General features: G+C 40.2%; 1 protein-coding gene across 8 annotated transcripts in view; it reads left to right on the top strand.

The window, feature by feature from the left end:
• Window positions 1–15,369, top strand: part of HS3ST5 (heparan sulfate-glucosamine 3-sulfotransferase 5) — a 251,137-nt gene that overhangs the window by 88,497 nt on the left and 147,271 nt on the right. For all 8 annotated transcript variants that reach the window (XM_038555004.1, XM_038555006.1, XM_038555009.1 and 5 more), the window contains one exon: window positions 11,868–12,058. The gene's annotated coding sequence lies outside the window, so the exon portion shown is untranslated. The remainder of the gene's footprint in view (window positions 1–11,867; window positions 12,059–15,369) is intronic.

The raw sequence follows: 15,369 nt of genomic DNA, 5'->3' as shown, positions 1-15,369 counted from the left end.
ATTCTGTGTCCTTATCAGGAGAGATTACAAAGACACGTGGCAGGGCACATAGATGCTGGAAGAGGTGGGGAGTTGGTGACCTCGGTAAAGTCTACCGCAGGTTGTTGACCTATTTTTCTTGAATGTCATTCTATCAGAAGTGAAGTAGTGTTAGCTCTAGATGGAGGCCCCTTTCGTTCATTCAAATATGCATTTGCCCATTGTTCATTTAACACATAATGCGCAGTTCTTTAGACAAGTACTGCGTAGTAGAAATACATTGTGAACCAATTTTCTAGTAGCCACCTTTAAAAAAGGTAAGAATATGGGACACCCGGGTGGCTCAGCGGTTGAGCGTCTACCTTTGGCTCAGGACGTGACCCCAGGGTCCCAGGATCGAGTCCCACATCGGGCTCCCTGCATGGAGCCTGCTTCTCCCTCTACTTGTGTCTCTGCCTCTCTCTCTGTGTCGCTCATGAATAAATAAACAAAAATCTTAAAAAAATAAAAATAAAAAGGTAAGAATAAACAGGCAAACATATATTCAATAATGTGTTTCAAATATATCCAATATTATCCAAATATGGATATGATAGTATTATCCAATATTATCCAATATTATTATTTTGGCATGTAATCAATGTTGAAGTTCTTAAGATATTTTATATTCTTTTCTTTTTCTACTGAATCTTTAAAATCCAGTGCGTACTTTTTACTTGAAGCACATCCCACTTTGGACTAGTCACATTTCAAGTACTAAAGCTGTAAGTGATAATAAAGCTACAGACTATATGTTGACCTTGGTGCTGATGGATGTTACAATCTAGAAAGGAGAATTAATCTAGATTATTTAGTCATTTTATGTCTTACTGAGAAGTACACATTTTTAACTGACTTTTTTGGGAAAATGACTATGTGTATACCCCTTGGATGTGGTCATGCCACGATGTGGCAATTCTTTCCTTATTGCAGCAGTTCTCTATTTCACATGCCCATATGATCTCCCTAGCCTCGTTTAGTCGGAGACATCTTAACACGCCTTCTCAAAATCGCCTATGCAGAGCCATCACTGCACTTTGAAGTCTGGCCAAAAAAAAAGAAAAAAAAATTGTGGCATTTTGCAAAATCAATATAGTGAAGGGATATTACCTGAGATCTTATTACTAGGTGGATAAATTTCCACATTATGACTTTACCTGATAAGACCTGAGAATCCTTCATGATAGAAAAGTTGAATGGAAAAGTTATCTTTCTTGGTGGATATCTGCTTTAAAAAAATTAATAAAAAAAAAGAAACCCTGGATGATTGTAGAGAGAATGTATAATAAAAGTAGATAAGAAGGAAAATATTGCTTCAGAGGTAGTACAAGAAATAACAGAGGCAAAGCATGGAGAAAATGAGAAGGAAAAAAAAAGGGAAACATTAACAATGTTTATCTGTTCTTGACCCGATTAAGCATATAACTGCCTAAAAGAACATTTTGACTTTTCCACACTAAACTGTCCAAGCAAGATTTCTCAAAATGGGTGATTTTTAGAAAGCAGTTATTGTCTTTGGAGGTTAGAGATACAGGGCCTGGCAAGAATAGGGAGATCAGATATTTTCCTTGTCGTCTAAAACAATCTGATGTTGCTTTAAATATTTAGGCATAGCTTAAGAACTGAGAGAGGTCTCTCTTAAAGGCCGTGAGGCACCTCGTGATGTCTTTTCTGTTTTTTAATCCACCTCTGCTTAGTACATGTCTCTTCGGTGGTGATGCATGGCTTTGATTGTCTAATCCACTGATATCAAAACCAGTCGGGCAGATGCCCTCACTCTCCTCTGTTACTCTGGCAACACGGCAGGTCCGGGGACGGTGCTGGAGCGATGCTCTAGGGCGGTCCAGGCCACCTTTGGCTTCCGTCGTGACATGACCCCTACTTGCATCCAAAGAGCCAACGTCGTAGGTAGTTTGGGGTGACGCCGCATGGAGAACAGCGCACTGGATTTTAAGCTCTGAGATGCTCTTTTCATAAGATATTACTGAAAACTACAGTATGGTCTGTGTTTTCATACCAGACACTTTAGAAAATGACTATAATTACATAGAGAAGGGAGTCCAGATTACATGGTGGGCTTTTTTTTTTTTTTTTTTACACTTTAAATTACAAAAATATATTTGTGAGTCTACTCCCATTTTTCAGGAAGCATTTAAATCAGAACAACAACATTGTCTTATGTTTAGTGACAAAGGATGATTTCAATAATTCCAAGAACTATTTTCCACCACCAGTGAACGTCTACCAGATATATCCTCTTCCCAATCACCCCCACACCTGACATTCTTTGCTTTTAACATTGAAATATTTTGGGTCCTTTCCTCTCATTGAGACATTCTCAGATGGGAATTAAAAATAAATTGAAAAGAGCCAAGCTTAGCAAACTTTGATGACAAATTAGTGATTTATGAATTTGGGGGTTAATGAATGAAAAAAAAAAAAGGCAGCCGTAAGGAGTTGTACACCATGAGGTGGAAAGCTGGTCCTCCCCCAGGTCGGGAAGCGTGCAGGGCTTTGATTAGAGTGAAAGACTAGGAAGCCACTAATTCAAGCACAGGGAATGGAGGAAGTTCCACTGGGCAGCTCCCAACATTCACTTTAGTAAAGAGTTAAAAAAAAAAAATGAGTGGGAAATATCAGAGAGGGAGACAGCACATGAGAGACTCCTAACTCTGGGAAACGAACTAGGGGTGGTGGAACGGGAGGTGGGCGGGGGGTGGGGGTGACTGGGTGACGGGCACTGAGGGGGGCACTTGACGGGATGAGCACTGGGTGATATTCTATATGTTGGCAAATTGAACACCCATAAAAAATAAATTTATTTTTAAAAAAAGAGTTGCTGGTGGCATGGGGAGTAAGGAAGATGCCTGTCTGTGTGTAAAAGCTTGAGAATTGACTGGAAACCATTCAAAGAAGCCAATGAACGAGGTTGTGCACTTGCAGATCATCTGAGAATCTTTATATCCTCGGGGCTTTGGCAAAGGCGCCCCCGAACTATTGGGTGGACAAGTGCCTGCTGTCTACCTAAGTCAGTTTTAGTGACTATGGTTTTACTTTTTTTTTTTCTGCATATTAAACCCCTACACCCAGAAAGGAGGCTCTAAGAATAGGACAGCCTCTCAGGTACGACCGTCAGTAGTCTGTCCCCGCTGTCATTTCTCAAAGACACGGAGGAGTCCCACCAGCTGCCGAAGTAGAGGCCAGGGCCGGGTGTAGGGGGCAAACCAGCCGTGGTTCTCCTCTCCTGGTTTCAGACCCTAACTCCAGCTTCGTGCCTGTGGCCTGAGAAGCGCAGACGAGCGGAGCTGGAGCTGTGATCCAGCTGCCCTATTACTTCCCCCGTAGGCCCCTCTCCCTGATGAGACCCGGTGCCCGTTCTAAGACTAGGGTCGGAGACGTTCTCGATCTTTTAGCAGCGGTGAGCCGTTAGCGTTTTCCAGAAGGTCTCCATTTAGGACATGGGGGAGTTTGACTCATCCAGTAAACCATCATCAAGCATCCTCTTCCTTGGAATAGATTTGTCTCCTGTAATGAGACCGATCCTCAGTGTTTCTGTAGCAGTGAACTTTGTTTCCTCTGTCATGATTATCCTTTCGTAGTTGCTAAGATATGCTCAAAGTAGAAGAATTATAAAAAGCTTGGGATTCTAAAAGTCTATGTATAATCCTATATGTATGTGGATTCTGTGATAAGCAGGTACAGTATTAGAAAGTTTATTTTCTGACAGCACTTGTGTTTTGTGTCTCTACTTCTCTTTCCTATAACTACCCTCCTTGTTAATTAGTATTTTATCTGATTTGCATGCAGGGTGTTAGTTGAAAACCTAGAGCAACCCCTCGTTTGGTCAGATTTCTTTCCATGTGGATAGACAAAATAAAAACCTTTGGGTAGGGATGCCCGGGTGGCTCAGCGGTTGAGCGTCTCCATGGGGCTCAGAGCGTGACCCCGGAGACCCGGGATCGAGTCCCGCATAGGGCTCCCTGCACGGAGCCTGCTTCTCCCTCTGCCTGTGTCTCTGCCTCTCTTTGTGTCTCTCAGAAATAAATAAATACGTAAAATCTTAAAAAGAAAAGAACCCTTTGGGTAGGAACTATGTATCTCAGGCCATCAGAGCCTGAATTAGAAGCCACATGACCTAGCCCCATTTCAGAGCAATTTCCGTAACAATCCAGCACTAATATCTTGTTTAGTTTGGACTTGTTTGAACTTTCCCTTGAGAACATTAACGGGAGGAATCATGCTTCTTAATTTTTTTTTTTCTTTTTCATCAACTACACTTGAGAAAAAAAAAAAAAAAAACCCACCGTGCTGTGCAGTAGCATAAATCAACACATGAATTTCCTACATTTCTCAATGTCACCGACCTTGCCTTCCACCCAAAATAAGCCAGTCTTTGATTGTTGTGAGGAATTTTCAGAACACATTTATAACTTTCATTTTTCACAGGCCGGAAGACATCTCAAATCGTTTCAGCGCAGGTAGACCCATTTTTAAATTCATCATATAAAGTAGACGTAATTCACTTCCTAAGGAACACCCCAAGAAAACAGCCCTGGTAACATGGCTCACAGTTAGCAGTGTTAAGAGAGAGATAGTCAAACATTTTCCTGTTCTTTGACATCTATCTTTTCTGTATGGATATATCTGTTGAGCCCATCAAAGTCTAAAATATTTCAATTCAGCATAAAATCGCAGCACCAATTGTTGCGTGGCATCTATTTTATCTTGCGGAGAGATGGAAAAGCATATCTGACTGCATCGTGCCTCTGCTCAGAGGTAATGCAAATCTCCTGTCTTGCCAGTTCCAGAAATAAATGAAAATGATAGTAGATAAAGGCTGGAGACATTTTTCTCTTTTGCACTCATGCAAAATCTCATGTGCAGCGATCATCATCATGCATCCAGCATCTGCCGTAAGCCAGACAGTCTACGGGGGCCGAAGAATGTTGACGGCATAGTCCGTGCCCTCAACTCTTATTAATGAGCGCAGATAAATCAACAATTACAGCTTAAAGTAGGAGGGAGTGAAGAATAAACACTGGACTGAGGAAGCACTTGTAAGTACAAAGGTGCCCCACACATGATGAGCAGAGCAGGTGCGTCCACACTAGTCTCAACCTCTTGTCGGTCTCCGGTATCGGACTGAACATGCGCGTCTCTAAGGATCTTTTGTGAATCGTGTAGGATTTGTAGCAACCGTCACTGTAGTGCGAGGAACTCAAGAATAGCAGGTTTTTTTTTTTTTTTTTTTAATGATCCCTTTTTTTTAGAGGACGTGGAAAAAAAATGCCCTTGCAGAACCACAGAGTAAAGACCAGTGTGTTAGGAAGAGCAGGACAGATGGCAGCGTGTCGCGGGGCCCTGATGCGCTTGTGGCCGTCCCCACACTCCTCCGGAGCTGAGGTCCTGCAGGACCAGCCTGGGAGCCAGACTCGGGGGGATGCCTTCCTTCTGGCCAGACTTCCAAGGGCCTGAGCTACCTGAGCCAGGAGGCCGATGCACCGCTGCGGCCCCTCCGCTACTCTGTCCAGCATAGGGGCCGTCCTCCCCCGAGGCCGTCGCGGGGGCCCGGCCGCTAGACGTGGGCGGTCGCGAGGGATGTGCCTCTCGGGCCCCAGGCGATCTGAGGACTCTTCTAAGTAAATGACGTCTGCGGCTACAGGGAGATCGGAACGTGACCTCCGGGTCAGCCCTGGCAACCTCTGGCTCCTGCTTTCTCTCCTTTACTCTCAAAGCTAGTGGGGCCCCGACCGTGTTCCGCGGAATTCTGGGACGCTGTGTGCCAGTTGTTTTACGGGAGACGGATCTTCTCAAAAAGAAAACATTTTAACTACGGTCATCCAGCCATCCTCTCCCCAGTGTAATATAATTTTAGCTTCTCTAATCACATCCCACTCCTGCCTCCTTATGATGATGTTATTTCCAGATCTCCTTGATGGAGGATTGGGAGGGAGTCCCCAAAGTCTTGAGTCCCTCTTCCTGAGAACAGCACAGAAGTTGGAGCATCTCGGGGTAACCACGGACGTCTTGTTCGAGGCTTTTACTTGTTTAATTTTCATTGCTGTTCTAGGGTGTTCCAATCTTCGAGCTAGAGGTAGGCCAATAAAACTTCTTGGATTTTTATGCAAGATGGAGAGGAAAGCCTACACAAAGTACACATAAACGGGCAGGCGCGGTTTGGTTTTTTTTTTTTTTTTTTTTAGCAGCACTCTAATAAACATCTTTATTCCATGCATTTTTTAAAATTATATGACAGCACTATAGAGAGACAATGACATCCGTTGGCAGTCTCGTACTCTGAACAGAAGAACTGATTTTTAAAGAAATACAAAAGGCTCGTACTCTAATCTTAGAACATGTATCCATTTTCATGCAAAAGGACAAATCTAATCTCGTCAGTCAATAAAGAAATTAACAAATAAAATGGAAATGTTTCGCAAGTGAACTCCTTTGCAGTTGAAAATCATTTTCCCTCATCCAGCAAAGAGGCCTGTGTGAAGAGGAAGAGCTTAAGAATCTGTCCCTCCATCATGTAGTTAAGCTTATCTTTTATTTATTAAAGAGCAAAATGAACAGTGCCACCTCAGCCTGTCCCTTGGAACTTAGGGGGAAAAAAGAATATGAAAGAAAGAAAAAAAAAAAAGAAAGAAAGAAAGAAATCATGTGTATATCCTGGTACAATTTCTTATTTTGCTTGAAGAGCAGTTAACTATTAAATCATGAATCACTGGTTTCCTAAAATATCTTTTAATACCGTAGGGAAAAATTGTACAATACCCTGCTCCCTTATTTTTAGGACAACTATTTGTAGTCATTCTCAAAATGCGTTTCTTGAACAAACTTTCCTTTTTTAAAAAATTTCTTGCCGTTTTTTTTTTTCTTAATTTTTACAAACTCCGTAACAGATTCAATACCCTGAGAAAACTAGAAGATATTTATAACTGAACAACAGGCCTATAGAAACCCAAAGGCAATTATCTCGTGTATAAATATCCCTTGGGCAAACTTCAACTAATTTTTCAGAAACAGAAGGTTAAGCCTACTCGAGAGTTTTTTCAGGCAGAGCATTTGCATTGTCTACTTCTGCATTTCTTGGCCTTTCCTCCTTCTAGATCTTCTCAATCCTAATTCTGTTTATCATTCCCCAACCTGGACAACATTATCTGGCCACAGCTAATAGTCCGAAGCCTTTGACGAGCATGGACCCCTGTGTCCTCCTGTTTGTTGCTTTCGGGTTGCTCATGTGTGTTCTCGCTGCAGGCTCCCCTCAGACATATTTCTCTTATTTTAGATAATATCAGTTTATGGCGTAGGCTAAAATTTCATACCTACCTTTGAATCTCAGAAATTCTTTTTGTCCTTTCGGGTAAATATCCAATAACTAACAATTAATGTATACTTGGGGTAACTATTTTCCAAAATCAGTCTCTACCCAAAAAGACTTCAGCTGTTAGTTATTTTAAAATATTGGAGTTTTGCTTACGTTTTTCAAAGGTAAAGATTTCTAAAGAAAAATATAAAATATCCGGAAAAAATGACAGTGAAAATTACAAACATGATGTTTGAGTGTTTGTCCACATAACTCAGGGCTGACGTGACGCTTTTCCATGAGATGCAGAAGATCAGCTCCTTTTTAATTAATCTGTGAAAATGCCTTAGAGTTGTGACCAGAAACAAGTTTTCTATTTTTTTTACTTCCATTGTTTGCACTTAATAAATTTCCCCTTATTCATTTTTAACCTTCTAGACAGTTGATAACTATCCATTGTGTGAGAGAATGAACTTCAACCTTTTAAAAAGGAAATCAGAGTAGAAATATCAACAGCAAAATAATTGAATACCTGCTGAACCCCTCTTACTCACATAGCATTCTGCTATAGGTTACAGAGAAATATGACACTTCTTTATTGTCAATGTACTTATAAGTAACACAGAAAATAAAATATATAAGAAAAAATAACATAGCGTGGCTCACGGTTCAAGAGATATTGTGAGGCAGCTGTTCATTCAACAAATATTTATTGGGTGCCTACTAGGTGCTAAACACTCTGCTGAATGTTGGGTTTTTAAAACATGAGGCTATTTTTTTTTTAAGATTTTATTTATTTATTCATGAGAGACCCAGAGAGAGAGAGAGAGGCAGAGACACAAGCAGAGGGAGAAGCAGGATACCTGCGGGGAGCCCGATGTGGGACTCGATCCTGGGATCCTGGGATCCTGGGATCCTGGGACTCCAGGATCACGCCCTGGGCCGAAGGCAGATGCTAAACCACTGAGCCACCCGGGGATCCCCAACATGAGTCTATTTAAAAACAGAAATGGTCACTGCCCCCTGGGGAGATGAGGTTGGAGCGTCAGGCAGGGTTGCGTGATATGAGGCCTTGTTCTTTTCCCTAAAAACAGTGGGAAGCCATTGAAGGTTTTTAAAGAAGGGATTGATGTGATCCACTGTGTGTTTTTAAAGGGTCATTCAAAATGCCACGAAGAGAAAATATTGGAGGGAAACAAAATGTGGGATAGGAGACAGAAAAACATCTAATAAGCAGCATTCCGGGCAACAGACAAGGTGGTGGTGATGGTACTGGAGCAGGAGAGGGATTACAGAGAGGATATAGAAAGAAGGTAGACAAAGTAGAGAGGCTTTACAATTATTTAGGAAATAAGATCAAAAGGGCTTGATGATCAGATACTGGGGCCGAAGGAGAAAAGATCAAATCTAGTCTGATTCCTTTTTAAAATGCCGACGATCTTGTTTTTTTGTCTTCTCCAACTAATGTTGATGGTGCTGTTTAAAAAAAAAAAAAAAAAAGGAAGCTAGAGGAAAACTGTACTTAAGAGGAAGGTTTTTATGAGTTTGGTTATGGACAGATTCAGGTTGTAGAGCCTTTAAGACATCCAAGTGGAGACGGGATATATTCAGTTAGAAATAAAAGCCTGGAGATAAGAAATTGTTAAACTAAAAATTTGGAAGTCATGATGAAATGATAGCTTATTATTACATTATTATATAATTGTTCTACAATAATGTATATTATTAGTATATACAATGAAAAGTAAAGTTTTTTTGTTTTTTGTTTTTTTAGTAAAGTGGTTTAAATTTTAAATTAGGATTCTCTCACTATGAATTAGAAGAATCTGGGAATGTATCATGAAGGAAGAGGGCTTGATCTTTTTAGAGAAGAGAGAAGTAGAAATGAATGAAACGGCAGACACACAAACACGTAAATGCATTGGAAAGGTCTTTTTGGTTGCAGGTAACAGAGGATACCAACCAGATTGGAATAATAATAATAATAATAATAATAATAATAATAATAATAATAGGGGATCCCTGGGTGGCGCAGCAGTTTGGTGCCTGCCTTTGGCCCAGGGCGCGATCCTGGAGATCCGGGATCGAATCCCACGTCGGGCTCCCGGTGCATGGAGCCTGCTTCTCCCTCTGCCTGTGTCTCTGCCTCTCTCTCTGTGACTATCATAAATAAATAAATAATAATAATAATAATAATAATAATAAGTTTATAAATGCACACACAACTGATACGTTCAGGGTAGTCCACCTAAAAGCAAAACTCTGCCCAGAGATGACACAACAACCTGTCAGGCCCAGCTCCTCTTTTTCTATTTCTCACCTCTTTCCTTGGTGTTGACTTAAGTTTAGCAAGTTCTCCCATGATCCCAGGGTGCTTGCCAGTAGTTCTAAATGTTAAGGACCTTGGGCTTAATCCCGTTGACCAAAAAGGAGCTCTTGTATTTTGAACAGAAAAAGGATCTAAGGAAATGTTTTAAGAAGCTAAATCCTTAGGATGGGTTAATTATTAAAAAAAAAAAAAGCTAAATCTTAAAGCACTTGTAGGACATAGAATGTTTAAGAAAAAAAGAAAAAGAAAAAAGAAAAAAGAAAAAGAATCTGTTAAGGGGCCTATAGCAATAGTTTAGGAAAGAGATAGTTAAAGCTCAGACTATGATTAAGAAATGTTGATGAAGGGCACCTGGATGGCTCAGGGGTTGAGCGTCTGCCTTGGGCCCAGGGCGTGACCCCAGGGTCCCGGGATCGAGTCCCACGTCGAGCTCCCTGCATGGAGCCTGCTTCTCCCTCTGCCTGTGTCTCTGCCCCTCCCTGTGTCTCTCATGAATAAATAAATACAATCTTAAAAAAAAAAAAAAAGAAGAAATGCTGATGAAGAGAAGATAGTAATGAAGTGATGGATGGAACAGTATTTCAAACAAAGAATCCACAGGACATCACAAGATAGTGAGAATGAATTTTACAAATCGAATTTCAGACTCTTCCACCGAGAGTTCAGCTGATGTGATAGCTTTAGCCCTGAAGCCAAGACGGGATTCTTTTTTTTTAACCATGATACTGGGCCCTCTTCTTCCAAACCTGGCTCTAGAGGAGAGTTTCCATTTCATCTTATTCTAATGAATTACCGTTACCCTGTGATCCAATATTCCCCACGTGTACAGCTTTCCTCAAGTGAAAAGGGAGGCAAGTCCCCACCTCTGTCATCATGACGGCTGTCCCGGCCGGACTCCACGGAGTGAGAACTTGCAGCTAATAACGTAGAAAGGCAGCTAGCACTACGGTCATAGCAATGGCACTTACTTTTTAACAAATGTTGTTTTCAATGCTCTGTCAACCTGCAATGACTCTGTTAGCAAGCAGCAGAAAACCCGGTAGTTCAGACAAGCAGAATTCCAGCAGCAGCAGCAGCCAAGTAGTGTTGAGTCAGCTGCTCTTTAACAGACGACCTGTATCTTTGTGTTTCTCCAGAACATCATTGTGCTTTACATTACGGTGACAAGATGACTCTCTCCTTGCAAATACCACATCCTGGTGCAGGGCAAGCAGTTGTGTGGAATAGAGAAGGGGGACAGGAATCGTCTCCTCAATGAAGCACATGTTTGCCTTCATTTTTTGCCCGGCATGGGCCAGAATGGAATCATGCAAGCATTCTTAGCAGCAGGGGGACTGGGAAAGTAAATTTGGTTTATTTGGTTTGATTTTCTGTTCTGCATTTGTGAGGCTTAGCAAGAGGGAGAGAGTTGGGAGTGGGTTTTGGGTGCTCAGTCCTTAAAGTCTTCCGTGAAAAACTATTGTTTTCCAGTGCACTCTGTGCTGACGTCTATATTACGCTCTTGTCACTTTGTATTTGATGTTGTATTAATCTGTATATGTTGCTTTTTCTACCCTTGAGGAGAATATTTGCATTTGTCAATTACCAGTTTTAAAAATAGATGTTTCAGTCTCTTTTTTCCATTAGCCACTAGCAATGTCTGCTTAACTCATTCAGCAAAGTGCTAGAATTTTGGTTTCCCCGAGGAGGCAACACATATTGATGAGAAAGGATATTATTTTTGTTTATGTCTAATTATCCTGGCAAGCATTACCCAAGTGAAAGAAAATATAGCAAACGTTCCAGATGATTCCACTGGGATTTTGTAAAAGTATCACATTTTGTCTTTTATGGGGTGTGATAGAGGCTCGTGGAGGGATGTATTTCCAAGAGAGCTAATCAACCTTGACTTAGAAAGAAATTCAGCACCAAAATCTGGCATCTGCATATCAAAAATAAAATTAGTAATACCACTTGATGCAATGTTTAGAAGAAATAGTCAATTAAAGCCATATGAATTCAACCAGAATCCTCTGCAGGCAGCAGCATCATGCAATCCTGCCTTCACAATGACATGAAATTTTAAATGACAACTGTGCTAAATCAGAGAGCAGCAAACCCAGGCCAAGTTTAAATTTAGTAACACTGCCAGTTTACTGAAAATAACCTTCTCCGTAGCAGATTCTCTGTGAATTTCAGGTGACCGACTACTTGTTTTTCTGTTCTGTTCAGAGATAATCAGGTACCCAGAGGCTCCAGCAGCGGTGTCTTCCCTTCTCGATGGTGTTTCTGATGTCCGCTTCAGGAGTCTCCTTGGCCAGACTTGAGATACGTGGATATTAGAGAAGCCACTGCATATATTCGTCTTGAAAACTTCCATCATAGAGGCTCAGAACTTTCTGAAGAAGCCTGAGGATTTGAAGGTAAGTGAGTTTGGGAGGTAACGCACATTGCTGTGTACCCTAGCTTACATCTAAAGTGAGTATTTAATATATTTAGCAATATGTGCCAAGGTAGAAGCAGTTGCTGAATATGAGGGACACAGCCGTCTATGTACAGTTCTACAGCCAAAAGGGAAAAATAAAATGCAAACTTGAAAAGTTGTTGTACGTCACGTCGGTGTAAGTACAAGCAAGGTGCAGTGGTACTCTTGATAACTGAGGCTCAGTTTCACGCACACACACGAAAATCGTGACCATCACAGCGGTTCTCAAATTATAACGTGTGTGAGACTCACATGGAGGAGGAAAGGGTCTGTAAAATTCTCTTAATTCCTGGGCACATTTCACAGAGGGTTAGAATCCCTGCATCTCGGATGTGACCCAACAATCTGCGTTTTTATGTCCTCACCCCTAGCTGCTCCTGATGGAGGTGGGTCTTGGGCCTTTGAGAAACGCTGAAGCTGGCATTCAAAACAATACACTTCTGATTTTCAAACTTTATATTAAATGGGATTTTCTGTTGTTTGTTTCCTTCAGCTACAAGAATAAATAAGGAGGCACGTTTAGCAGCGAGGTGCTAAATTAGTGCTCCTTTTTTGACCCCCTCCCCAAGTTGAATTGTTAGTTCTCTTCGATACTCCTTTTTCAAGTTCAGTATGATGGACTAAATCCAGGGGTCCCTGTCTTGCTTTCAGAGTGAATATGCACTCATCGCTGTCTTTAGCTGGTTCTCTTTTCTCTGTAATGTTTTAATTTATTCAGATGTTTATGCTTATTGGATGAATTCTAAGAACTATCTAAGAAGATAGAAATAATGAGTTATTCCCAGGGTCGGCTAAGCATTTCTTCATTTTTGAAGGTTTTTGGTTTTTTTTTTTTTTCTCTTCATTTGGAAAACTCAGGGTTAGGTTTTCAAAAGAACAGATCTGCTTAACACATCATTAGCTACTCATTGTCCTTTGCGGATAAAAACTTCTAAATCATGTGATATCTTTATAACAGGTTGCACGTACATTTATTGAATATCCCTTTATTTCTTTATCTCATTTAGCAATTTCATCTTTATTATGTGCAATTTTAAGTTTATGAAAAGTTTGCTTTTTTTGCTCCAGGGATGAAAGTGATTAGTAGAGGCATATTCACACTGAAATTGTGATGGTTCTTTAAAGGTACAACATAATACTATTTCATAGTGAAGAGCGAAGTTCTTAATTAAAAGCCTTTGAATTTCAGGCTTATAGATGTTTTTTCTCAGTCAGCCTTTGTGTGCACATGTTCATATTCTAAGGAGTTTCTTGTCAATAAAATATCAAATGGCAAAAATAAACCCTTAATCAAAAGGAAAAAAGAGTATATCCCCATGGCGGCAATTAGCTACACATATTAGTTATTCGTATTACACAGAGAAAACGAATATAGATATGCATGAAAGAAGATAGCACTTTTTCCAAGTAATCTAAAGATTTACAGAATTAGATTAACTATAATAATGAATTTTCACATGCATTTGTTGTCAGTATTATTCTCAATAGGCCATGCTCTCACTGCCACAGCTGATGATAAAATCCTAAAATTTGTAGTACCCAAATGATAAAATCCTCAAATAGATACTATACAAGTTTATGGTTCAAAGACATTCTCAAGGAAGACTTAATATAAATCTTCTGTAATATTTTTATTTCAGAGAAACATAGAAACTACTCCTCTGCTTTTTCTTATTTTTCTTTTCCTATTTCCTCTGCAGAGGAGCAGGTGGAGAGAAAATGAAATAGTGTCCTCAAGTGGGTCACGTTCATTATCACTGGCATATTTGTCTTAAGTTGTGACTCCCTAAAGAAAACTTACCGTGTGGTTTCAGGGAACCTGAGTGAGATAGCCTCCACACTCAGGAAGCAAAATACACAACAAAAGAATAAATTACATAAACTTTATTAAAGCACAGAAGAATGAAGTTTTAGAGCAGAAGATGAACCATTAAGATCTCCTAGTCTGGTCCCTTCATATATAATGGCATTTTTTTCTCTCCCAAACTTGCTGTATAAAAGGCTAATACAAAGAGCAGTCAACATCAGTCTGGCGAGGTGTGACTTTTTGAAAAGAGAAACTAAGCAGATGTTTTTCAATAATGATTTCTTGGGTGAGGCAGTGTAGGAGGAAATTTTCATCCAGGATGAAAGTTGAGGAAGTGAAGAGAATACCTGAGCACTTATGAATGTAATTGAAATTAAAACCATTACTTATTTTAGTTATCAGTAAATAACCTTTCATGTCATTAATCTAAAAATGAAAACAGACCAATTTAGGTCTACTTCAGGTTTGGTCAGCTTTATATGGAAATCTGATCTTGAAGGAGAAAAAAGAGCTAAAGGTCAGATACAGCTTTAGAACAGTAGAGCCATCTGGGATCATTTTGTACAGGAGAAAGGAGATTTAACTGTGTAAGAGTCTCTGGAGAGTGGGAGTGTTCTTATGAAACTGTATAATAATGATATTTGTGAGATACCCAAAGAGATGAAAATGTGTTTATTATTCTTAATTTAAGAAGGTGGAAAGTCACTAAAATTTATGTAGTAAAAGTATAATTATTAATGTGAGTGAAATGCCCATTATACACTGAACATGAAAACAACAAGTGGGATCCCCGGGTGGCTTAGTGGTTGAGCGCCTGCCTTCCGCCCAGGGCATGATCCTGGAGTCCCGGGATTGAGTCCCACGTCGGGCTCCCTACATGGAGCCTGCTTCTCCCTCTGCCTGTGTCTCTGCCTCTCTCTGTGTATCTCTCATGAATAAATAAATGAAATCTTAAAAAAAAAAAAAAGGAAAGAAAAGAAAACAAGTTACAGAGCATATTAGGATGTGGTCCTATTTTTATTAAAAAGACAACAGGTGAGTAGGAAGAAAGTTGAAATGATATGCATCAAAATACAATTAATGGTCATGTTCCACTGATAAATTATGGTTATTATTGCTTCTCGGGGTATGTAAAACTTTTTCTAAAATATGTATTATTAATGTAATTTGAAAATATTCTTTAAGGGCTGGGAAAACACTCAGTTTTCTGGGAAACTTACTTTTATAGAACTATAGGGTAGTCCTGATAATGTTTGTTTAAAATAATCTTAAAGTAAAACTCTTGCATCTTGTAGTATTTTTTTCTAAGGATTTTATTTATTTATCCATGAGAAACACAGAGAGATGCAGAACGAGAAGCAGAGACACAGGCAGAGGGAGAAGCAGGCTCCATGCAGGGAGCCCAACATGGGACTCGATCCCGGGACCCCGGGGTCACGCCC

This window comes from Canis lupus, chromosome 12 (genome assembly GCF_011100685.1).
Source record: "Canis lupus familiaris isolate Mischka breed German Shepherd chromosome 12, alternate assembly UU_Cfam_GSD_1.0, whole genome shotgun sequence".
Taxonomy (NCBI): Eukaryota; Metazoa; Chordata; class Mammalia; order Carnivora; family Canidae; genus Canis; species Canis lupus.
The sequence above is the reverse complement of the archived record's forward strand: the minus strand, read 5'-3'. Positions and strand labels throughout refer to the sequence as shown.